Source organism: Columba livia, chromosome 10 (assembly GCF_036013475.1).
Source record: "Columba livia isolate bColLiv1 breed racing homer chromosome 10, bColLiv1.pat.W.v2, whole genome shotgun sequence".
In the NCBI taxonomy this organism is placed as follows: domain Eukaryota; kingdom Metazoa; phylum Chordata; class Aves; order Columbiformes; family Columbidae; genus Columba; species Columba livia.
The window spans coordinates 10802794-10829328 of NC_088611.1; the positions used below are offsets into that span (position 1 = coordinate 10802794).

The 26535-nt window shown below is 39.1% G+C and overlaps 1 protein-coding gene across 8 annotated transcripts in view; it reads right to left on the minus strand.

Annotated features, from left to right (window-relative positions):
- The window catches only part of LOC102088268 (contactin-4), a 334360-nt gene that overhangs the window by 299761 nt on the left and 8064 nt on the right, over positions 1 to 26535 (minus strand). The window contains exon 1 of one of the 8 annotated variants that reach the window (XM_065074579.1): positions 7726 to 7794. The exons of the other annotated variants lie outside the window; for them this stretch is intronic. The gene's annotated coding sequence lies outside the window, so the exon portion shown is untranslated. Of the gene's footprint in view, positions 1 to 7725; positions 7795 to 26535 lie in introns of those variants that run through there. 8 annotated transcript variants of the gene reach the window in all.

Genomic DNA, 26535 nt, shown 5'->3' on the forward strand with positions numbered 1-26535 from the left:
AACATCATCTTGGCAGTCCACTACAGCTTGTTTTTGTAAGTAACAAAAGGGGATGAGTTGTACCAGCTCCTCCATAAGAAAACAACCATGTTTTATTCACCGTCACTGTAAACTGTAGGTTTATTATTTTCATAATTTTTAATGAGATATCAAGAGCCCATGTAGTAGGTCTAATGCTGTACAAGACCTCAGTTTAACTCCTCCTCCCCAGAGAACTTCGGTTGCAGTTCTCCACACCATCAGCAGCCAACCAGGCACTCCACCAGACAGTAACTGGAAAGAGTCCACCACAGCTTGACAAAAACAGATCAGATCTTCTAATATTTCTGTATTTCTGTACTTTCTTTTAAAATTTCTACTTGGCCAAAAGCCTGCCTCAGCTGAAGGACACGGAGCAAAGGATGTTGTTCCATGTCACATCTGAGTGATTCTTCGCATGAAAGATCAAGGAGAAGTTAACAGGCTACACCCTATCAGGGAAGGGAGGGGATCATTAGTTCCCCTTCATTTCTTGTTCCTATCACTCTATTATATCTTTTCTTACAGGGACTGTAGTGCCAGAAGCTAAAGTGATCAGAAATATCTCTAATCACTTGTAACCAATTACAAAATACCAAACAAGAAATGTCAGTGATAAAAAATAAGTCAGGTACTAAGCAATTAACATCTACACAACTTGTAATAATTAGCCACCTTGGTGGTTAATTTTGTAAGTTTTACCATTCAGTTTTTATTTGAGGTGACAATTTAGTGCTTGTTTGCAAGCTAAGGTATGTATTAATACAGTCCTCTGATTGCTGTAAATGAAGGCCTTAAATATTTACTGCTGGTAAAACATTTTAAACTTTAAGCAAGATTATCTTCTAACATTCAGCCATTGTAAGATTTTTATGACTTGTGTTGAGGAATAATCTTCTGCGACAAGATAAAATGGATGTACACCCACAGTCTACCCTTGCTAGAGCTACAGCTCGATCACCATTAAATTGTTTGTTTTTCTTTTAAATTTGTTCCTTGTCCTTGCAAACCAGAAGACATTTCAGACTGCCCACATACTCCCCCAACACCATGTTCTCTACAAAACAAGGTCTTTTGCTTTCTAAGTTAGTTTCTTTTAAAAATTGCTAAGTTACATAACTAGGTCACACAGTACAGAGATACATGAAGCTTGTCGAAATTTTTGAAGTTTAACATGTCCCACCAGTCACAAAACAGACACCTCCTGGTGCTTACCTCCATTCTTTTTTATATAAAAACCAACAGTACAAATAATATATTTATAATACCTTTATATTGCTCTATTCAACCAACATGGATCAAGGTCAGATGAATAAATGACATGACAGTGACACCACACACACACACAAAAAAAAAAGCCTGTAACATTGGACTAGAAACTCCCCATCAGCTTCACGGGTTGCCACCACAAACACACACTGTGGGGCATTTGGTGTAGGATACACAGCCAGGGTGACCCTGCTCACCTCAAGGGTGCCTCGACATAACAAGTAGCATTTTTTTAACCCACTGCTTTCTGAAGTTTTGGAGAATGAAGGGGTCAACTTGACGTTTCAATAGCCCATGAGCTGTTGTATTTCCATTTACTAGTGCTCTGAAATATCAGTACAAGCATATTAACATGCTGCTCCTGCTCTCAGAGGTTCACTCGCAGCCCAGGATGAAGCTTGGAGAGCAAGTGTTGTAATGAAAGAGCAGCACTGGGTAGCCAAGGGAATGCATCTACTTCTACCGCCTTGAGAAAAACATCTTGTTTTTAAAAATGCTGAATTGTAACTAAACAGAACTGTTGCATAATCAGTCTTTAAGACAATCAATTTAGCAAGCCTTGGATGCCACTAGGGAAAGCTAGAAGCAATGACCACAAAAGCCACCTTGCCCTTAACAGAAACCTAAAAAAGTGTTTATGTACAGTATTTTGAGAATAGGAAACAGATACATGAGCTACCAATAGTTTGCAGCATTAATATTCAATAGAGAGCTATAGATTTTTTTTTTTTTTTTTTACCTTATTCAGTTTGCTCTAAGCAGGGCACAGCAGGGAAAGCAAGTTGGTGTAATAAAATTGATAGCAAACAGCAAAAGCCTTACAAAAACTTCCCAAGTACAGAAGAATGTCATTAGCAACTGTGGCACAATAAATCTCACTTCCCAGGAAACAGCATTCAGGATTTCTTGTTCAGGGCAATGTCATCACTAATCAGGAACCCATGTTTTAAAATTATATCTAGGAGGATTCAAAAAATATTTGAGAGAAACAACTGATAGAAAACTAAAGATTGTATTTTGTTAAGAAAAGTTCCTTCTAAATTATGTGTTTATAGATAAAGCTAATTGATTAATCAAAAAAAAAAAAACCTCAGTATTTAGTAGTAGCAGACAGTTCAAACTAAAAACCTAAGATCACAGGGGAAAAAACACCACAAACACCACAAAGACTGCCTGCAAAGCTTGGTGGAAGCAAATGAGAAAACAACTTTGTATCTAAAATAAACCAAAGGACTACATGCCATGCAACTGGCAGAGATCAGACTGTGCTCCATCCATGACAACTAAAAGCAGCACACAAAGACAAAATTCCAGAAAATCGATTTATTTAGTTTAGTGCCATCTGTTTAATGCATAAGTTACAAGTATAAAAATAGACAAGTCCTGAACAATAAAACTAAAATACTTCAAAGCAAGAGATTCAAGTGAAAGCCACATATATGTATTACCTACAACCAGCACACACTCTAAATACTAACTGTAAAATCAGAAGAGCTTAGAGTACAGTACCAAATTGCTTCCTTTAGATTTCAAGTAATTTTGTAACTGTTTTTCCTAAATCTAAACAGAAGCATGAACAGACCATAAGTATTTTTCATCTAGCAGGCAGACCACCTCTTTCTCTTCCCCTTTAATTTCCCACTCCTGCAGCAACGTCTTGCAAAAGAACTAGAGAATATTTTGTCAGTTTATTCTCCGAGTCACTAGGTTATGACTAGGAGAAAAAAAAAAAAAGAAGAAAAAGTCTGACGCAATGTAATCCATCCACGTTCAGAAGCGCAAAAAGCTATTAGCCTGCATCCTAGTGATACCAAGCCCTTTTCATACAAACAGTAGAACAAGCTAAGCTCCCCAGCCTTGACATCTGTCAAAACTGAACCAGTCTCAAGTAGTAATTTATATGGGTAGCTTTTTTCCTCCTGTTCTTCCAGCAGTTCAATTATTGCAGCAGCATCATGAATAAGTGGTATTATTTTCAGTGAAAATTATAGAAAAATAAAAGGAAATACAATAAGCATAGGATTTGCCAAAATCTTTTTTTTAATATATTTATAAATTACTTTCCTTCCATTCGTTGTGTCCTACTGCTGCAAACATCAGTTCAACAATTTCCTCCTATTTCAGATTCATCAATTTTGCCATGATGTCCTGTCTATTAAGTCCTATTCATTATAATCACACAATAAATTTGAATTATATTAATAGATATACAGGATGCAGAAAAAAAAAAACCCATAAAACAAACAAACAAACAAACAAACAAAAAAACCCCAACCAAACAACCACAAACAAAACACACATGCAGCTCTTGCTCCTTATGCCTACACCCTGGGTAAAAGTATTAATGAATTTAGCTATAAAAATTAGTAAATCAGCACTAAGTTGTGTCATTTTCGACCTAGTGGAGCACAGTCATACTTTCAGGCTATGTTTTTACATGCAGATAGTTTGTGTTACCATAAGAAGCAGGCCAGGTTTGTTTACACAGTCAGTGGTCCACGTAGCATCAGCCAAGCACATCACCTTCCATGGATAGGAAAGCTGGTGCAGGTGGAAAGAAGGCTGAAAAGGTCTTAGATTGTTTTGGTAACCACACCATTTTAAATGACAGCAAATACAAAGCACAACATTTTTCAATTCTTAAATGCTCAGTTCTTCTCTGTTCTTAGTAAAAGGTACTCCTGCCTTCATCCTTTGGCACCTGGCACTAAAACTCAAGCAAGTGCTAAGGCCACACTTCAGTAAAAAGAGCCCATGAAGAGTGACATGCTTTTCAAGGGCTAATACTCCCAGCAGCTTCATATTGATGGGTTGATGGTCTCTTGAGCTGATGCAGCCCACAGGGTAGAAGAGGGAGATCAAAGGAAAGGAGGATGGCTTGAAGCCACAGACAGACCTGTTCAAGGATCACAAATAACCCCAGAAGTACAGATAAAATCCTGTCCATGAAGGTCAAACATGAACTTGGCAATCATGAATCCCACAAACCAAGATAAAAGACTCAGCCAACCACAGAGAGTTTTCAACAGCATAGGCAGGACACCTAGAAGAGCAAACCTGGTCCTGAGCACAGCAAAACATCACTAAATCGCATTTAGATCTCACTGATGTTCAGAGGATCTGAGCTGGCTGCAGAAGTTACTTTACAGCACTGCTGATAAGGTCAGGGCATCCAGGATCTCAAAAAACACACACACCACTAAACAAACTAACCAATTAAAAAAAAAAACCACCAAAACAACACACCACTGTAAACAGAAAAGGATGTTTTGTTCTAAACACAAACTTCAGAAGTACTTATGTTTTTGTTTGGGGTGTGGGGTATGGTGGGGGAAGTACAAACTTGCCACTTCTTTCTCACTAAGATATAGGAAGAAGCTTTGACCCCCTATAGATGAGTGAAACCACACTGCAGCACAGATGGTGTTAGTAGCAAGTGCCAACATTCACACTTGGCCAAGACATCAAAGTGGATGAGTAGGGCTCAGAAGAAATAAAACCCTGAAGCTTTTGGTGGTTCTTTTCTGAACCTGCACACTTATTTTCCATTTCATCAATACATATCTGAAACCTTTTAAACAACAGCACCTTTTCCCAGCTTGCACCCTGCACCCCAGCAGAGCAGGAGGCAGCACAGAAGTCCTGAAGCCACATCAGCAGCCACAGCATCCCGGGCTCCTGGATGTCACCCAGCCAGCCTGGTTCCTGGCAGCATCTGCTTGTGAAGCCAGAACAGTCTGGAGCAGGATTTGATCCCCTCTCAGCAGCTCCATTAACTGCAGCCTCCACGGCAAAATAGCCAGTTGGTTAATTACATTGTTCACCAAACATTTATTACTAGTAAAACAGATTTGTTGTGCCTGCCAGGCCATGATTGGTGACGTGAAAATATGTTTTGAAAGCCAAAAGGAGAGTACTAACTTTCCCATAATAGGGAAAAATCTAAAAATAAAAAAACATGTTCATAGCATCTAAAATAAAAATGTTAACATTCAAGGTATATACATAGAAAGCACAAAATTATCTACATATGCATTTACGTAAATATGCTTCAAAAAATAATGAGGGATCTGTAAAATGCTATAAACCTATTTTGTACATCTCACAAGAACATATAAATATATTGCGTGCATCTTTATGTATTTATTCCACATGAAACATGCTGAGAAATTTAGCTCTATCAAGACAAGCACTCACACTTCAAAGTTTTGGAGATTTAAGTTCCAACAAAGCTGACATTTTGTTCCTTTGTGTGTGCACTACAGTTATCATTTATGTAATGTATTAACTAAAACCTTGGGTCAAGTTCAACCTTAGAGGTAAAGAAACAAGGAACAATCCACTTCTGCTACATCTACATAAACTGTCTCCCAGAAGCCTCCACTATTACTGCAACAAAGTTTGCTTAACAAGTGTTTGAGAGAAATCAAAGCAAGGCAGCTCAAAATTTTTCTACAGATGCTTTGAGTATGGATTTTATATAGAAATTCTGATTTCATCAAGCGTATTTCTTTTCCCCTGGTAAAAAGTTATGCTTTTTTCCTCAAACAAACACACAAAAACAACAACAAAAAAAAACAACTTAAGAACTCAGCAAGTAAGCCCATTTTTTTTCTGGGTTTCTGGTTTTCCAGCTAGTTCTACTAAAAAAGCACTTAATTTAAAATTGACATTAGTGTCAAAAATCAATCTTATCTCTTACTTTTAATTGTACTTGACTCCACTGCTCAAAGGTGGCATAGAACATTAGGGATCTTGCTATGATCCAGCTGGAATCAAGTACAGCTGATTCATTTCCCCTCCCCACTCCTCTTGAAAGAGTTAATCCAAATATCTCCATCTTCAAAGTCATTATTCTATCAATATGCTGAATAATTTAGTAGGCAGCTATTTGACTTGACATTTTTATACAGGTCATAAACTCACTAATACACTGAAACCTATGCCTTAACTAGTACTTCCATGGGGTAAAGCTGCTCAGGGACTAAGCCACATATATGCTGCTTGCAATTATACACCACAGGACTGCCAGAGTTTCACGTGGCTTTCTCGCTATTTTATGCATATTTTGGTGACCAAAACCAATTCCTTCCCTACAGAAGCCGTACATCACTACTTACACGCTCATATACCAACACTGATAACATGAACTTTATAATATCTGTACAACATTAAGCATATTATTTAATCCTCAAAGGCTAAGAATTAGCAGTGGACTATCTCAAAAGTAGGAGTGAGAGGCAGATTTCTTTTGGACAACTCCTGGCTGTTCATCCCCAGAGCTTTGAGCAACTGATCAAGTCACAAGGGAACTGGCCAAGTACAGAAAAAAAGTTGCTATTTAAGAGAACAGGTGGGGGGCAGAGAGAGAAAACTACCTAGTAGCTCATATACTAGATAGGGTTTTCCTATTTCTTTTCAATATTCCTTTCATACACTTACCAAAGTGCAGGGAAATGTAAATATACATAATAGAATAGAAGAGAAGGAATAAGCAAATGCAATGGGAGAACCAGGAACAACACCCCACACCAATGCAAAAACTCTAGTAAAGAACACAAAGCTACGTTGCGTAGAGTAAATCCTCTTTATATACTGCTACTACAGCTCAACAATGGAAAAGACTCATCTCATACTACTTTTGTGCAGTTTAAGCAGGAGTTGACTAAAATATCCTCTAAGGTTTTGACCAGCTTTAGACCTTAACTCACGGCTATATGCTGTGTAGGGCTTGCAACCTTATAATGCAAATAAATAATTACACTGTTAAAGCAGACCCAAATGAGTCAGTGAGAGTCCAGCTCCTAGATGTTTCTGAATACAAATTAATCCTATTAATCCTTATGTGCATCCATGAGAAAAACAGCAGATATCAGAGACCACCTTCCAGAGGTCAAGAGCATGTAAAATATTTCACAGGAGTCTCATTAGTTACAATGTTTCTCCAACTGACATAATAGTAACTACTACTACCAACACATCTGGAAACCTCTCAGGACCTTATGTTTGTTAATTCTTGTATCAAGACTTGTGTTTCTTATATACAAATGAAGATGGCTTGTCTGCAGGACACTAAGCAGCAAAACAATAATTAACTCCAGGTACATGTTCACATCTTCTGGAAGACAAAAAATTACCAACATAATAACATTAGTTTTACCAAGGGAACTGCGTAGGAGGTATCAGCATAAACAAAAAAAAGTTCTCAGAAGAAAAACTCAACAGAGACATAAATAAACACAGAGACTAATCATTGACCAGAGCAATTTACCCAGTTCTGTGCTAAGTCCTCAGAAAGACAGACACTACCTTCAGGCTAAAGTCTTATTCCACCATCTTCTACAATTCCCAAAAGCTGTTTTGGCAGCAGAAAGTCTTCCCAGAGTAAGGAAGGGCAGGACCCACAGCATTGCCCCAAGAGCCCTTCAGCCAGCTCACCAGAGACAGGTCCTGAAAACAGTCCTGCTTGGTGTGGAACCAGCCAGCAGCCCCCTCTCCCCCAGGCAGAATCTGGTGCTCTTAGGCAGCCACCTTCTCTAATAAGCTCCTGCAGAGCTTAATCTCCTCCCACTCCACTTCAGGCATGCTTTGACCCACCCAGCGGCTCCCAGCTGGGCATGGGAAGGCCAGGCTGCGGCAAACCTGACAGACTTTCTGTAGACAAAAAGGGCTGGCTGGTAGTCCTGCCCAATAGGCACACAGCTGGTGATCATCAACAAGAGTTATTTCCACCACCAGACCTGTATGAAAATGTAGAGATGGGGAAATGCTAAATGAGGGGGAGGTTGAAACTGTGGCTTTGGTGCCATCTACCATGCACCTAGGCAGAACAGGAGAGGCACCTCTCATCCCAGAGCTTCTCTATCAGTCCCAGCAATGAGATGATTGCTATGGCATAACACTTCTGGACAATATGAATCCGACAGTGGCATGGCTGGGAGCTATTTTGTTATATGCAGAAGCAGCAATGAGAAGTGAAAAGATACTCTCCCTTGAGGAGACATAGAATCCTTCACTAAACTCAGGAGTCTAACCAGCAAAGCAAAACAAAAATCCTTTGCTAACAAGGCATCCAGCAGCTCCAGCCCAAGAAGAGACATGGACTGTCCCACGAGATGATACTGTCCTTTGTGCCACTCAAAGCTGTTTTGTGAATTCTAAATATTCTTCCAGATCTTCAGATTAGAGAAACACAAATGCTAATGAACTGGCCTTGAGCAAGCAGCAGCATGGGGCATCTCCCTTCTCCACCAAACCCCTTCCCAGCAGCACAAGTAACAAAGCAGACTTTTCCCAGAGGGGGGAAAAAAGTCCCTAACTGGATCTCAGAAATCCTCTGTTATGGCAATGCTCAGAAATGGTAATGCTCAAAAAACACTATATTTCTTTTAGAAGGACAAGTCCTGTATCTGGAGGATGGGATGACAGGAAACAAGCTGTGACTGTAAAGTCTGGCATCAGAGTAAGTCTACGTGGGGTGACAGAGAACTGAGGGAGTGAGGATAGCAGCAAGGAGAATAAAATTACCATTATTAGTGCTGGACATTAAAGCTACCATTGCCCTTAATGGCATTCATAAAGTACACCCTTAGTAGGTATTACTGTAATAGGGTAATATTTTTTGTTAGAGCTGCTCCATGGAAAGCATTCATCCATGCCAAGAACGGAGGTCACTGTCTCACCGCTTCCTCATGGGATGCGCTTAGATTTCTACTCAAGAGACCCAGTGCTCTCTCCTATTAAAAATTCTCTTTTTAAGGGAGAGGGGCAAATTGGTATTAGGAGATATAGAAAGTATTTTAAAGAGGAAAATGAATACAGGCCAAAAGCAAAATGCAACTCTGTGTGCCTTAGCTTGCAGAAAGATAACTTAACTCATTCAAAGTAACTTAATCTAGACAACAGCAATTTTGGCCGTAGAAACTGCTATACACACTGAAAAGGAAGAAAAGTCAAAAGATTTGCTATCAACTGCAATTATTTTAACTACAAATAAATACATCATGTTCTTTACAAGATACAAATAACTATATGCAATTAGATGCTAATTACTTACAATTAAATTGCAGTGTAAATACAGCAATGCACAAAGATAATCAGATGGTTACTTGTACAATGTAAATTAATTGATAACAGGAGATTTACAATTGCAAATTAGAGTGATTATATTTTGAATACTATGTTAGATGTTAGGTATTACCCACAGTTAATCACTGAGCTTTTTTTTCCCCCGCAATAGGGTAACATCATGCATTACACACGGCAGTGGGTTTCCCACTCTGGGGTGGCAGTGTGAGGAAGTAGGTGACAATTTACTGAGTCAGCATATACCCCCTTTGTGTTATTTCCAACATAATTATCCTACATAATTTCCATCACTATCTGTTATCTGAAACATTCTCCATGCTGCTGGCAATAGGATACTTAGTTCTGATTAGCTTTGGAGAGAGAAATTTCTACAACCTTATCTTTTACTTGCATTTCTGATTCCCTCTCCTCTTAGCTCCATCCGGCACTCAATTTAGTTTCACTTGTGTGGCCGTCTACAGCTATAAACATCAATTGTCTGCAATTTTACGCCTTCAGAATCCCAGGATTTTTTCATTATTTCACCAACATGCAGAAGGAAAATCTACCATCTATTCATGAAATAACAGTAGTGGGTGGTTTTGCTGCTTACTGGAATGTCTTTGTCCTTTTCTTTGAGGTTGTGCATGCGTGTGTGTGTATATTTGTGCTATTCCAGAGCATCTGCCTGTTGTCCCTGGTTCTTGCTAGAAAAAGGATGTCTGCAGTAGCCGTTTGTTTTTTTTCTATTGACTTCTGTTTGAGGCTGAAGGTGTTTCTCATTACTTTCTTATAATACAGTGAGGATGCCAATTTAGCTATGTTGACCTTGCAATGATGTTTATTTCTTCTTGTATTAGTGCCTGTGTTGAGCATAGGTTTTATTACTCATTCTGTGTCTGTGTTTTGCTGATCTGGGATTATGTGAAGCAGCTAGTAGGCTTGCTGTGGTCAGTAATCTTGAGTGAAGTCTTGATTTTAGCTCTGCTATAATGACTTCCAGGATTCTGTGATGTAGTTCAATTGATAGGACAGTTTTGCTTAAAAGTACCAGACATAAAAGTCAGAGCTCTGACTGATAATTTAACTAACACTTAATCAGTGTCAAATTACATGGTTACATGGCAATACTGTGTAGTAAGAGAACACTTTGGTATAAGCACTCAGAACATCATAGCCAACCTCAACCATTAAAAGTAACTTTCAATATAAATATGCAAGAGTTAAGATTTTTTTGCCTTCTGGTTTATGACCCTTCCTGTTTCATTGTATAACCAAACTTTTCAACTTCATCCTGCAAATGGCGAGAAACATTATTTCAAGTAGAAGGGGAAAATACACCATGCTGTGCTAACAGAAATAAATAATTCCTCCTAGGGTTGTTAAGGGATGTACTGATTAAAACTACAATTGCACATTGCAAAAAGAGGAGAGTTTGGTAGTTTAAATGGCTGAATTTTTAGCATTTCCTCAATAAAGATAAAAACGATGCCAGAAGGATTATTATAAACTGAGGTCTCAGTTCTCTCTGAATGTGGTTTTTGCACCCCACAATGACATATGTAAATTTGAACCATCAACAGACCCAATGAAAGTGCATAAACACTGGACAATCTGGAGGAATTTCTTGCTTAAGCAACACTGAACACATCCATAAATGAGATCTTCAGAATTTTTAGGTTATTCAGATAGTGAATTTCAAGTAGAATGGTAATTTTCTGACTATTTTTTCACTGCTGCTAGTCTCAAAGACGCAGAATTATTACAGACTCACATAACATGCTATTTTGTAATGAGAAAAGTTGTTATTTTCAAATCATAACCACATAGCTCTTTTTTTTTTTTCTTTACCCAAAAAAGTATTTTATAAATCCAAAACATATGCTCCAATAGATTTGAAAACAGTTTCTAGCATGTGAACATTTGTCCCGTGTCACAGATTTTACACCACAACCTCCCAATCCAAAGCCTGATGTACCTTGGTGCTACAGATAAGAACTGAACTCAGATCAAACACAGGTCTGCAAAACATCAGAGAGAGGGAGATGGGGGCTCATATGTCTTGCTCTATATAGATATAGATACCTGCCAGCATGCAGTGAGGTCTACTAATGTTTTTGACCACAGGAAAGGAAAAAGTTGAGAAGAAACCTGTTGTGAGCAGCACATGGGGTCACCTGGAGCTTATTTTTTTGCTTAATACAGAAAAGAAAGGTTCACAATCAAAGTGTTCTTCTGATTTCAGGTTCTTGAGGGTTCAGGTAGAAGACCAAGGGATGGTGGTCCAGATTACAGGTGCTTTACTTCTGTGGTTTGGTTAGGTAGGAACCCAAATGCAAAAGACAGGACAATTCAATAGGAAATCTCTAATATTTTTTTCCGCTTACAAAATAAGAAATTATCAGCTCTGTGATCTGCAGGTCACAGAGCTAGCTAGGCCATGTAACCTGCAGGTTAAACATGCATGATTATATATGGCTTATCCGAAGTATGACTGAACTAATTGATAGAAAAATCATGCTGCACACAACTGACCTGATTATTGTTCAGATTAAGAAAAGATCCCTACAAAGCAATGACAGCCAGCACTTCAACAGTGTTTTGAAATCTAACGTGATATTTTACCAACATGCAAAGATATTTCACCCTGCAGTCACCCCGAACAGCATCCCATATCAGACGACAGAAAGGGACCTGCCACCCATCACGGGAGACTACGCAGTAATCCTCTGAGAGATGCTGTACTGGCAGGATCATTAAAATGTATGACATATAGTCTGGCTGCTATCAGATCAGCAGTGCATGGGAATATGATGTCTATAATAGGGAACATACTGGCTCCAACCTTTGTATTCATTTGGGATACCTTTACTACATTGGAGTTGGACTGACTTATTTAATAAAGGCGAATGGGCCATATGTACCGGTCTCCAGTTGGCAAGCGTCACAAGGAAAGGGAACACAAAAGCATCCAAGCAGCTTTTTAGAGTGAGTCCAGCTGAGAATGAGGTTATGATTTTCAGTTTGCAAATTATGAGTGTATGCATGGGTAGGAGTATAAAGGTTCCCTTGCAAAAGAGAGAGAGAGAAACAGAGCAGATTTTACTTATTCTTAAGCTCTATTATACTTTCTCTGTAGGAGGTGAAAAGTGGCAATTACTCTTGAAGATGCACAGATAGGAAGACAGAACATAAATCAAAATAAAAAGAGTATGAATGCATTCTCCAGTTATTCAATGGCTATTTATTCAACCAAGGTGCTTGGGAAAGACTGTTATAGTGAGGCACACAGTACATTACGAGAAGTTTCTCCAATCTGCTTGACATTACTCGGCAATTAGAAGAAAAGGAGATGAAGAGAAGCGACTATATTGTACGCAGCATGCAATCCAAATAAAGCCATTTGGAAAGAAAAGTTTGGTACTGGTCAGGTTGACATGAACAGTATTTCTATAAGATGCAAATAGTTCATAATAAATACCAAAATTAATTTTGGGAACACTTATTACAGTTCTATTTTTTAAGGAGATTTTAAGGGAAGAGCAGAAGATATGGACAGTACATAATTTTAAAGACCATATTTTGCCCTAAAAAAAGCCTTTGTGTATTTGAAGGTCAGCATTCAGGTGAACTTGCTGGAATTCATATTCATCAGGAAGAAACAAAATAAGTCCTGGGAAGCCCATTAAAAAAAAATAATGAGCTTTTTCCTCAGGAATTACTCTGAAATTGGGTGTCATGTGTCTGACTTAATGCTCTAATGGTATGACTTGAACACTAGGGGAGGATTTACAGGAAATATCTGTTCCTTATCTGATTATAGAAGGAAACCAAAGTCTCACAGTCAGACACTCCAAGGTGGCTTGTTGTCAACCTAAACCTCCAAAATTAACTATTTATCATTGGATTAGAGGAGAGCTCAGATTGGCCACATTGTTCAAGCTCAAAGATTGTTGAACCCTGATGGATCAGACAAGAAAACACAAAGTCAGGCAGGAAAATACAGACCGACAGAAAAAAAAAAAATAAGGTGACCTACCCAATATTTCAGAGCAAGAAATACAACTCAGGCCCCTCAGGCCAGTCTTATAGACACCACTGCTTTTCCTATAAGGTTGGAAATTGTGACAAACCAAGCTTGGTGGCAGTTGTTACTGGAACAAAACACCTTGAAGAACAATTTCTGTATAAGAAATGATTCAGGAGATTGCCAGCTATCAAGAAATCATTCAAAAATCCTTTTGGAAAGTCTCTCCTAATGGAAAAGGCAGAAGCTCATCATGAGAGCCCCAGTTTTTGAAAAGAGCAGTATGAAGAATTTGTCAAGGCTGGAGCTTTGCAGATGTGATTTTATCTTAAAAGCAGGTCCTTGAAAACAACTGGGAGAACACCAAGGAGGCACACAGGCACTTCAGGGATCTTGAAAAGATATCATGGTATACAGCAGGAGACAAATTAGACGCAGGGGGTGCAGGACCTGGTGCAGCACCTAACAAATCCCCATTATGGGAGCAAACGCCTGGCAGGGGCTGTGCTGGGTTTGTATGGCTCAGCCTCTATGCCTTGCTCCAGACACACTGGACATCCCATGAGCTATTACTGAAAGTAATCCAAAGGCTTTATACCCCAGATGCTATGCTTGTTTGGATTATATTCAACGAAATGAATTATTTTATTATTATATATTAATATATATTAGGGATGATATTCAATGAATGAAAGCAGCAATGTCAACAAACCATTTACCCTTAATTTACAAAATCTACTAGTAGTAATTAAAAACAGTTATGTTAAAAGACCAATGGAAATCCAGGGAAAAATAGCACAGTAGCACTTCTGCATTAAAAACATCAGTGATACACTTGGGGTAGTAGTAGACTGGAAAAGGATGACAGTTAAAGTTTAAAAACAGTTGTGTTTTTAAAAAGCTGGGTTTAAGTAAAAAACAAACAAACAAAAACCAAAATAACCCCAAAAACACTGCAAGGGGCTTCTGAGAAGAACTGTCTTCCAAACCAACAGACCCTTGAGCCTGTCCGCTTCAGCCTGAAGGCTGGGTGACAAGAACACAGGAGAGAGGCAGGGAAGAAAATAATAGATGTTTTCAAATGTGTGTAGCTTCTCAGACAGGATATTTCTAATGCAAATGTCTGCTAGATTGGGGACAGGAGCTGTTTTTTTTAGCAACAGGATAACCAAGATGAGATTATTTATGCATGAATGCAATATTACAGTGCCAAAAAAGCTAACAGTGAATTAATTCCCCTGCTTACTGATTTAAAGGACCAGGTCACAGCCTTGTCAGATGGTTTTGCGTGCCAGAGAGTGGTCTGCAGGAGCCCAGTGCCGCTGCTCGTTGGGTTTTATGTCATGCCACCACCATAGCAGACAGCTTACAGACAGGTCCTAAGTCCCTGCCCTGATTCCCTCTCAGACCCACTGACCCAGCCAGAAGGATACAGATGCTCACGACCCATGGACCAAGCATCCACAAACTGAGCGTAACACTTGCAGGGCAGCTGCAACTGCTGAAATCATCTGATCCTTCCTCAGCTGTATTCTCATACAATCCAGTACTCCAAACTTATCTCTACTTTTATCAGCACTAGACTCCGGAATGCCTTGTTATAGTATATACCCTACAACCATTAAATAATATGTAATGCACCATATGTATGATACTTGCACAAGGGGAAAGCAAAGATTACAACGCATCAACATTTGGTGGCTTCTGTATCATTTTAAGAGAGGTCCAAGATGCACCACCCTCCCCCCAAGTTTTTAAAAATAATCTTAATTGTTGGGCCTTTTCACCTGTATTTAAAGAGTACAAGGCACTCCATCTTGAATATAGAAGTCTTATTGTCTTATTGTCTTTGCCCAAAACAATATGCAGCATGAAGGAAATTCAAACTGACAGTATATCAAGATGGCAAAGGCAAACTGATTTAGTAACTCTGACAGGCATTTATAAGCAAAATAAAATGTGAATCTAATTTCAGCCTGCTGTACTGAAATAATATGCAACATGTTTTGATGTCATAACATGAATATTTCATATATGAACAGCATCTTGTTTGCTAGCAAGATGCTTCCAGACACTCATGAGAGGAGGTCCTGGGAGACAGAGAAGGTTTAATTGCTATTTCTCAGTGAGCAGCCTAACAGTACAGTAACTTTTAGATCCTTATTGACTTCTTAACTGTTTTGCCAGATGTCAATATATAAAAGTTTAGAAGTAAAAATCATGACTGAACCTTTCCTTCTAATTAATGGCTGTATTGATCAGCTAAGTTTTGCTATTGCCTCATGTCACAAAAACCACTGGATTTTGGAAAGGTCCCTGCCAAAGTATTTATGCTTATGGCTTGCTAGTAAAAAGCAAAGACTGAAATCTCCAGCATGCTAACAACATCGCTTTTTAAAAGTGCATGGATAATGAACAGCCCAATGAACTAGTTGCGTATTTACAGTCTCCAAAGCATTTTGTTTTGATTTGCACTGAGTTTCAAGGTTCAGCAGTTTAATAGCCAACATGGTCACATTTTTTGAAATTTAGAAAAAAAAAAAAAATCATGAGGTTATATCTCAAACAAGAAATCAATCCCAAATTCTATCTGGCAGTGAACCAATGTATGTAGAAGATACAGTCCAGCTGCTGCTGAAGTTTTGCTGAATTTTGTTACAAAACATTTTCACAGCCCCTGAAGTTGTTCAATAGCTTCTAGCCTAAAAATATAAGCAATGAAAAAAAAAAAGCACATAATTTAAATTACATTGAATATTCAATAATGGTAATGCCTTAAATATTAGAAGCTCTTTGATGCATATTTCTGAGGAAATTGCATTTGTCCTTGACCTTTGCTTACTCATTATTTTGTCTACACATAATTAACACATTCATAATATCACATAAATGCCACTTATTGATACTGTCCCAAGGGCAACTAGTTATTTAGAGAAAACATGGACACATTAACATTTACTACCTCATCTAGCTTCTCTTCCACATTAAACTGAAGAAATCCATTTGTCAAATCACACCAAAATGTATGTTAAATGGATAACATTTAACAAGATAATGCTTTGACAGACAACAGTGATGGTCATTTAAAGGGAGAGCAGTGATCCCTCGCTGCCATTGCTGCTTAAACACGTAGCTGATGATACCACCTTGAGATTATACTTATAGGTTGTAAATAAATATACTTTATTTCCTTATTTTTTTTTTCTTATTTAGCAACAGAAGGTTGCTATGTACACTGGATAAAGGTTTCACATTTATCTTCAGTGAATCATGTCTACCTAGAGGGTAACATTGCCACCAAGGCATCAGCCCTACAAGGTTTGAGATTGTTCAGAAGTTCAGGTATTTAATCATGTTATACAGTATCTTCTTACCTACAGATTTCACTGTTTTGTGATTTTGTTTAGCCTGGAGAAAAGGAGGCTGAGGGGAGACTCTCACTCTCTACAAGTACCTGAAAGGACCAAGGTAGGGGTTGGTCTCTTCTCCCAGGTAACAAGCAATAGGACAAGAGGAAATGTCCTCAAGTTGCACCAGTAGAGATTTAGACTGGATATTGGGAAAAATTTCTTAACGATATCAGGCACTGGAACAGGCTGCCCAGGGAAATGATTGAATCACTGTCCCTGGAGGTGCTTAAAAGACGTGTAGAGGTTGTGATTAGGGACATGGTTTAATGGTAGACTTGGCAGTGTTGGGTTAATGGTTGGACTTGAAGATATTTAGGGTCTTTTCCAAGCAAAATGATTCTGAGTATCTCCTGCAGTAATGCCAAAAGCAAAGGCCTGGCAAAGGGGTTTAAGGAAAATTAATAATCATTTTGCATCCTCTTTTTTTCCCCCAGAACACATTCTCCATTATTCATCAACGCAACTAAATATTCAGGGCCACTTAAGATGATTTTGAGCATTTTGTTCACTGTACTTGACTATTATCTGGGAATTATTTTGAAAGACTTTCACAACAAAATATCTGGTAAAACACATGTCAGCACTTTGGCAGAGCTGGCAAACTTTTAGTGAGCTTGAGTTAAATTTAAAATGGAAATTGGACTAATTAATTACTTGAGAGGGAACAAGAGCAGGATTTCAGCATATGACTGAAATGAAACAATGCAAAAAGCAACAATTGGCGTGATTCCAGCGAGAACAAGTGCAGGCAGAGCTTTCCGGCAAGTGGGAGCAAACAGGAGCGAGGGGGAGCAGGCAGCAACGTGCTCCCCAGGCTGCAGCCTCCCACAGCCAATGCAGCAATGACCTGGAGAAAGACAGAGAGGAATAACAGGCTCCCAAGATGACACCATGACATTTTCTCTCCTACGGGAATGAAAATAATGAGGAAGATGCCAAACAGAAAACGGATGGGTACTGACAGGCCCATCACCAGTGCTTTGGGTATGAAGAAGTCCTGGGGATCAGGACTGCAGCACCAGGGCTAAAGGCTCCCCAGCCGTGGCCATGCACAAATGTCCCTGTGTCACACTCACGGGACGCACGCACGATCAGGGTGCTGCAAGAGCTGCATCGTAAGGGGAAGATGTAGAAGGTGATGCTGGAAATAATCTGTCTGCATCCTGGATGCACTGGTTAGGCTACAGGTATGGCCCCAAATAATCTGTATTAAAAGTTTACTGCTTCCAAGGCAGATTCTTTCAGTTTGAGGAAAAAAAAAAAAAAAAAAAAAAAAAAAAAACAAAACAAACTAGAGAAAAGGAATATACTAAATGAGGCACCAACAGGGAAAAAAATTAATAAAGCAAGTAACTGCTACCAGGTTTTCATTTTGTACTTTTACATCAGAAGAAGGAACAGAAATAAAATACAACCTCAGTGAGTAAGAAGCAGGTGATGTAAGGGATCAATACACAAAAGTTATCAAATAAGCAAAGCTGTCTGCTAGAAGAGACCTTTCTGACAGATCCCACTGGAGGATATCCTGAGTATTTCAACACTAAAAAATAAAAAATCACAATCAGCCCTGGGCACATCATGTTTTTTTCCTTGCTAATGTTGATTTTAAGTATGTAAATGTATTCACAAGTTAGAAGGTGTGGATAATGACTGTTAAACATGCAGAACATTGACCATTAAAAACAATAGCAGCAAATACACAAAAGAAAGCAGTTTTCAAATTTGATTTTTCTATGTTCACCATGGAAACCTCTCATCAAGTTCCACTGAAGAAACACAATGGGCAAAGTTTTTCCCTCCTCTTTTTTTTTTTGTGCAGTGGAGGGCAGAATTTTCCGTTACACGTTTTGTCAAAACAGTATGAAATAGAAGATTTGTATTTCTATAGAAAGAAACCCACAAACTTCTCACAAATCAAAATTTACCCATTACAAATTCTCAGGGTCTTTTTAGGGCAAAGTGGTGAAAAAGGCTGATCTGAAGATGAAGTTTGTGATTTGCCCAGCCCTCTCTGCACAACATCCCTCTCTTCCAGCAGGACCTGCACAGAAAACACATCTGGAAGTGTCCAGGGGCTCTGACAAGTTACTGACAGCTGATGGATGGATCAAATCCAATATCTGCAATACAAAATGATAAGGTTCAGAAATGAAGGGGATGAGTGACAGTGACTAAGGTGATGAACTGACAGAGGAACCTTCACAGCAGAAGGCTGATTCTCATTTTTCTTCATGAAGAGGATAATGAATGGGTTGACAACAGCGGGAATTCACTTTCAGCTATGAATATAAGTCTTAAAAATAACTTTACAGTGCTTTTATATTTGTGTTAGCAGTGTTGTTAACATGTGGAAGGTACTCAAGACTTCATGAAACTTAACTGTGACTAGTGATAACAGGTGTCTGTGCCAACATGCCATCACAGTTGAGGGCTGGAATCGCTCTCCCAGATCAGCAGGAGTCCAGCCCACTCATACTACTAACACACCATCACTTCACTCCTTTCCCAAAGCCATCAAAGTCACCTTAAAGGCAGTTTTATGACTTCTAAACATGTTCAGATTCAGAAACGGATAAGAAAGTGTTTAGACAACGTAATACGATTCAAAGAGTAGAAGGTTTATAAAAAGATACAGAAAAAAGCATTTCGGATAAAAGCATATTTTCTGCTATGAACCACTTTGCCCAATGTAGCTTTTCGCAATCTTAATAATTTGGTATGTTGTATCATTAGCAAAAATAAACAGTCTTATAAATTAATTCTCAAGAGTGTCCTATTTCTTTGACATTTTCCACTGGAGAAAGAAATTGCTCAAAGGGAAGTTTCCAAGAAGCAATGCTTCTCTGGACTACTATGCATGCTTTTTTCTAATGCAGCTTCCTCCCCTGCAGCCCAGCATAACTCTGTTATTTCTGCCACACTTCGAATTTCAGCTAATATATTTAGCCATTTGCAAAATGGAATATGAGGAGCCATCCAAAACGGACACACATTTCCGGCTTGTTTTTCAACATACTAATTCTACTTTCTTCCATATCCTGCCTGTACAAATGACATCCTTCCTACAAAGTAGTCCACAAGACCGCAACACCATTGAGAAATCAAAACATGGATGCTCATTATCTGCTTCTCCTTCTGCTATTTACTTTTCTGACCTCCATTCACCTTTTCTTTTCAACCTACATAATATTTGGATCGGTAACTTTTGATTCTTTTGCTCTTGCATTGTCTTTCACACACTGGTAGGTGTTACAGGAAATGCATCTATTCTTGTTGTATTATTAATTTATAAACATTTACAAAAATTACACAGACATATAGTCTGCAAGATCAAAATATCCTTGGGATAGCTGGCCAACTTAGTTCACAAATACTAATGACAACTTTCCTCCCCTCCCATTTTCAGATGTTTAACTTAAGAGGATTCTTTTTTTTTGGTTGTTTTTTTTTTTTTTTCTCCCTAGAAAGGAATCCAAAAAGCCTGAACAGGAAGGGATAAATAGGGGTTGGTTGGAGAGCGGGAAAGGAGGATGAAGCTGAAGAAGTGTTTTTTTTCTGGTCCTAAGTTAATCCTGTGGGAAATCAGTGCAATTCAAAGGGCTTTTTTTTTTTTTCCAAATAAACATCTAAGTCAGCTCATGTTCATCTGAAACTCAGTTTACTTTAGAAAGGCTAAAGAAATAAAGCAGCCCATCAATTATTTAAAGTGTTTGGCCCTGATCTGTAAGGGTTTTGGTATACGCTTAATTTCATCTCAGTCTTAAAGCCAGAGCCTTTCACAGCCAGGGGCTCGGTCAGTGAAGTGGCTGGGAAAGAAAATGCATGAATTGGCTTTCTCAGTGAAAAGAGTCATTCTGGTTGTGAGTGAAAGATGCTCTGAGCAGGCAGTCAGGACAAATCCAGACCTGGCTGCTCACGGCATGGTCCCTGCCACCCCAGTAGCCCCCCGAGCTTAACCACCTCCATCAGCAACCATTTCACAGTGGGGTCAGAGCTGGACCATGGGGTCCTTTTCAGCAAAGATGCTGAAATACAGATGTAAAATATCAGAAAATGCACACAAATAGTTAAATTATGTAAAAATATACTACATAATATAAAAATAGAAGGACAGATAATCTTTGTCCTTCCAAGAAGTGGATTGCAATGGAGAAATGCATTATTCTGTTCCACGGAATTTAATTAGTTACTAAATTTAGACGCTGTCAGTATAGCTATAGAGGATTCGCTGCAGTTGGATTTAAATATTGCATGATATTTTATATTTTACATGATACTAATGGATGACATTACGTTAGTATAGATATTAAGTATTTCTATGAGGATGCTTAGGTCTACTCATAATGTTCTAGACAGATAAATCATATTTGATTACATTTTCAAAAATATACTTTCAGTCCCAGGTATTGGTAGTTTTAAAGCAAGTATTCAAAAAGCCCCTGAATCCCATGCAGTTGAGAAGGACTGACCCAAAGCAAAAACACAGGTGCAAAAATAATTAGATCTGTTTTAAACATAAGACAGAGTTATGATAGAATCCATGGGGGATAAGAAAAGAACTCAGTCTTAAAACTTCTCCTCTGCCATATTTTTAATAACTCAGAACCCTAAAATCCTAAGAATTTAAGCAGAGCTTGCTCGAAACTGAAGTGCCTAAATATCTCTTTGTCTGTGACCACCTTGGCACGTACACCTCAGTTCTTCATCTCCAATAAAATAGCACACAATCAGCTCAGGAGAATTCCACAAGGATAATTAAAGACTTGAAATCTTAAGTCTATTCAGAGACTACAGTAATAAGGGTCAAATAAGTTCTCAAGTTTGATTCAAACTGCTCTACTTGAAACTGCAGAACATCACAAGGTATTTTCTCCTGGAGGCACCGGGCTTAACTATAGTCTGGCCTAAATTTTCAGAGTCTTATTCAAAAGTCATTGAGACAGACAGTACCTGTCATTTCACACTGGTGCAATTTATGAAGGATTTTAAAAATCCTTGAAGAGCACTACCCCACCTTCTGTTTTTATTTCTTTGTTTTTTTTTTTAATGGAGTAGACTCACACATCCCTACCTACTTTGCAAGATCTGTGCCACAGCGATGCACAGGGCTGCCATCCCGAGTCTGCCAGAGACAGAAGCTCGATGATCCAGAATTAGAAGTGCCACTTTAAAATGTGACCCTGAAGTTTATTTTTGACAGATGGGATTTTCCAGGTACAGAATTGTGTTATCTCTGTAGTATCTGAACTCAATTTGATCTATAAGATTATTTTCATTTCAACCCATTTGGACACTTGCAACAACAATATTTCCCTTCACCCTACACAAATCTAATTTGGTCTTGCACTGCGACTCTGCTTAGAAAGCTGTTTAGAGGCAGTGTTTCAGAAATATGAATCAAATTTTCTTGAGTGAAATAAAATTAGCTATCCAGGAAAGAATAATCCACTTTTCTAGGAGCAGCGATTCCATATTTAAAGTAATGATTCTAAAATAAAATAATAGTCATAATAATGAAATGGTTCTGAGATACAGTGTGTGCTGATAGCAAGCAAGCTATCATAGGTAGCTTGTCTTGCTGTCTCTGGATACACTGGGAATTATTGGAATCATTGGCTGGTCCACAAAACTGCATACTTATGGCACAAATCTCAGAACTTCCTGATGTGTTAAAATAAAAGAAAAAAACAGTAGCATAACAGCTGACGGTTTGGTCCCGGCACTGATTTTAATTTGGAGACCACTCCAGTGCCAGATTAAATGCTTTTAAAAGATTATTTGAAGGATCTTCCCCCTGGACCGATCCAGAAACACCCACACAAGATGTCTTCTTTGGGCAGAAGGGGTGACCTCTTACCCCCGCACCACCTCGGCAGCCAGGATGAAGCTTACAGAGGACAGAAGAATGGGATGGTCCAGCTGACCCCTGACAGTCCCTCTTCTGAAGTAAGAGAGCCTCTTTGGCAGCAGACCCACCAGAAACAGGTTTTGTGGCAAGTCTTCCTTGGATTCTGCTGACAGCAGAGAAGCATCCATATCTCAGTCTTCTATGGGATGTTCTTACTGCTGATTGCATGAACAACATTGCATAAGCCACCGTGTAAATAGAGCCATCAAAGCAGGAAATGACAGAAGAGTCTGAGCAGAGGAGAACTGAACTGAAAGGAGTAATTTTTTCCTGGCCTTTTGAGGTTTTCTTGCCATGCCCCACGCTCTTCACCCTTTTTCCATCTCCTCCGTAGCTCCCATGCCTCTCCTCTCCCAAAGCAAAGAGGCAAAAAAGCCTGCAGCTGTCCTGGTTTTTTGAAACACCTTCCAACTCTTTTGCTCCCGCTCAGCACAGACTGCTCAGGAGGAGGCAGAGCCCCAGCAGCATATCTGTGCCAGTAAATGCATACAGAGAAGCAAATCTAAAGCAGTTAAACAGCAATACAAACATTGCACTTCTGTCCAGCTATGAGGAATGGGCTCCTCCATATATTAATAATTTTTGCATAGGAGTCTGATTTATCTCTTATTCTGGTGTAAGGACTTTATTCATACCACCTGACATTGGTCAATGGTGTGATATTCAGCTCTGCTGCAAGCTCCCACTTACATGGGATTGAACAAACCAGAAGAAGGTATTACTGAGCTATTGTTGGCATCTTTTGCCACATGCTGTCAAGTTTCTAACTTCAGTGGTCCAGAAGACTGAAGTACAAAAGCAGATGAGACAGTACAATCATGCTGTATAGTCGGACTTTATACTTACACACTGGAAAAACACTGACTGACCTTGGAGCTTGCTCTTCAAAGGAAGGAAACAAGACTGACACCAAACCAAAAAAATCACAAACCCAACATCCCTCACCAGCAAACAAATCCACCCCAAAATGAAGGTAACAGAGGAGCAGCAACTAGATCCACCTGATCCATGTTGTTAGCACAGCTCTGTGCAATGACATAATCCCAGCACACTCAGAACATGTTGGGACACAACCACGTCAGTGCCTTAAATCATACAGTTTCAAATGTGCATCTTCTGGAGCGCACTTTGCTTTTTGAAAGACAGTATTATATTTTGTTTTCTGAAGAAGGACATCTCCAGCTCCTATATAAAGCTGTGGTGAGAGCAGGTGACCTGGTTTCTGGTGGGTTTTTTTCCTCCCCAAGGAGCGAATGTGGGTGTACTGAACTGCTCAGTTCACTGCAAAGTTGTTCTGGACAGCTGATTAATCTGCCAAACAACGCAGAGTCTTCCCAAACATCAGAAATTCAAGTTCAGAGCTCAGGAAATTGCCCAACATGGCCAAAAACATGCATTGGCTCAACTTAGCAGCTACCTAATTTTGCACAATTTCTGAATCCATCTTGGTGCAACTCAGCTGCAGATTCAAACTGCTCTGCCATCCACTCCCTGTCATCTATTTGCTTTCTCAGGCATTGCTGGATGTTTAACTTTTAAGCCCTTGAGTGTGATTGAGCCAATTACCAAATGTACAGTCAGCTTTCCATGATGAAGTGCTAAACAACTCCAGTTCACATCCAAGTTTCAGGAGCTGCTGATCATTGCAAACACGCTGACCTCATCCTGCCTAAAAAACACAACATCAACTAAACCGTCAGTTTAGAGCATCATCTGTCCTCATCCCATATCTCTTAGCTATGCTCTGTGCCTTTCAGCACATCCAGTAATTTGGCAACTAAAAGAGGATAGGAACCTTTTCTGGAATTGGGTTCATCTGCTGGTAAGGGTGGCAGAATCGGAAAAAAGAGGTAAGAACAAAATCAGGGCCAGGAAGATGTGCCACAGCCCTCCTATGGCCAAGTCTAGAACATGACGGAGAGATTTCTGGTTTAAAACAGCATGCATGGGATTATGAGTCATCTATGGACAAAACTCTCTGTCAGACCAGACCAGACTGGGAGAATCCTTCATTTGAAGGTGATAAAATATCTCCTTGCAATGCATGTGCCTTTCCAGTGCCAAAAATTATCTCTGACGGCATGTGGCCTGTGAATCTTACCGGACATACTGTGTGCTTTAAGTTTTTAGCTTTAAGTTTTCTGCTGCAGTGTGACATGATAAAATGTAGTGCAGATGAAATCTTCTCAATCAAATCCTTTATTTCCTATGGATACACAACAAAAATAAATTTCTGCTTAAAAAATTGCATCATGCTCCCGTAACAGCTAACACGCTTTTTTTTTTTCCCCTTTCAAGTCATTCATAGTGAAGTACCTTTAAGAGTGAAAAACACCAGTCACAGCCTGTTGGCAGGAGGGCAACGGTTTTAATATCCACTCCAGGGATGAAGGACATGCGAAGTCTGAACCTGCACACTTGTTGCAGAAAGCCCTTGGCTGGTAAGACCACACCATTCCCAGCTTCAATTTAGCTGAGCAAGCAAAGCTGGGGACCCATTAATTTGCTGCATGACTTATGGTTCCCTGCAGCACCTTTTGTTCACTGTCAAGGTTCTGCAACAATGACGAATGCAGCTACATTCAGCCCAAAACTCTAGAATTTGATATACTAAATCATTCTAGATATTAAATGTCTCAGCGATAAGCCTAGCAAACGAATTCCTCTGGAGCCTACACTTTTTGCTGTATATGAGGCAGGAGGGACTTCTGATATATCCCCTATTGTTTCATAGAAATTATGCAGTTTGGTAGCATGGTCACTCCCAGGAAACCAGAATCCCACGAAAATTCACACAACTTCTAGTGGCAACTAAAACAAGCTACAAATCTGCCTGAATAACTGAGGCAGCAGAAGGTAGTTTGGGGCATTAAGAGCTCTCTAGTTATTCCTATTTTAATAGCAGTAGCTGTACACGCATATAAAAATTCCATTTACCCTAGTAAATAAACAGAAAAGACTGCAACAAAATAAACAGGAAAACACAGTCAGAATGCTTAAGCAGCAAGACACAGGCAGGTTTTCAGTCTTACCCTTATAAACCTCACTATTAATATTTTTTGTTTAAAAAAAAATCTTCCTTCCACCACAGCATACTGACGTCGAGAGAACTGAATAAATTTCATCTCAAGTAATTTGGACAGAATACGTAAGTTTTCAAAGGAATCCTAAACCAAAACATATTAAGGCATGAAGAAAGCGGAACAATTGCTACTTCATTTTTAATTTCTCAAAATCACCATCAGATATATCATAGTGGTTAACACCGGAAAGATTTTTCAAGCTTCATAAACAATAGAGGTATTGCCCATTATCACACAAGTACAAATTAGTTCGACCTTTCCAGCTTTCTCATACTAGGCTTCCTTTTTTCCACTTGACTAGAGAAAATATTGAGTCAATTCATGTTCTATGCTCTTCATCCTCAGATGTATTTGACTAGCGTTTTTTTCCTTACATCTGCAATTAGAAGAGACCCTTCAAACACTGAATTCACACAAGTAATTCTTTGACACAGACCGGTGCAGTATTAGTGCTCCCCAGGAAAGACTCAGCCTTACACTTAACATTGCACTGTATCTGCTTTTCCCTTCTCTACCTCCCAGGTAAAACAATGTGTAATACATTCATCTAATATCCTTTGTAGGAAGTGTTGGCAAAGGATATGAAAATATTGCTGCAGCAACAGAGACCAGACTGGGAAGGATGCTCAGCACCTTCCATCTGCCCTGCCTGTCCTCCTGCCCACAGACCTTGTCCCTGTCCACCGAGAGATGCCTCTTTGATGTCCATAGAAAATGAAGTTGGCAAAGCACCTCACAGACCTCTTCTGTATA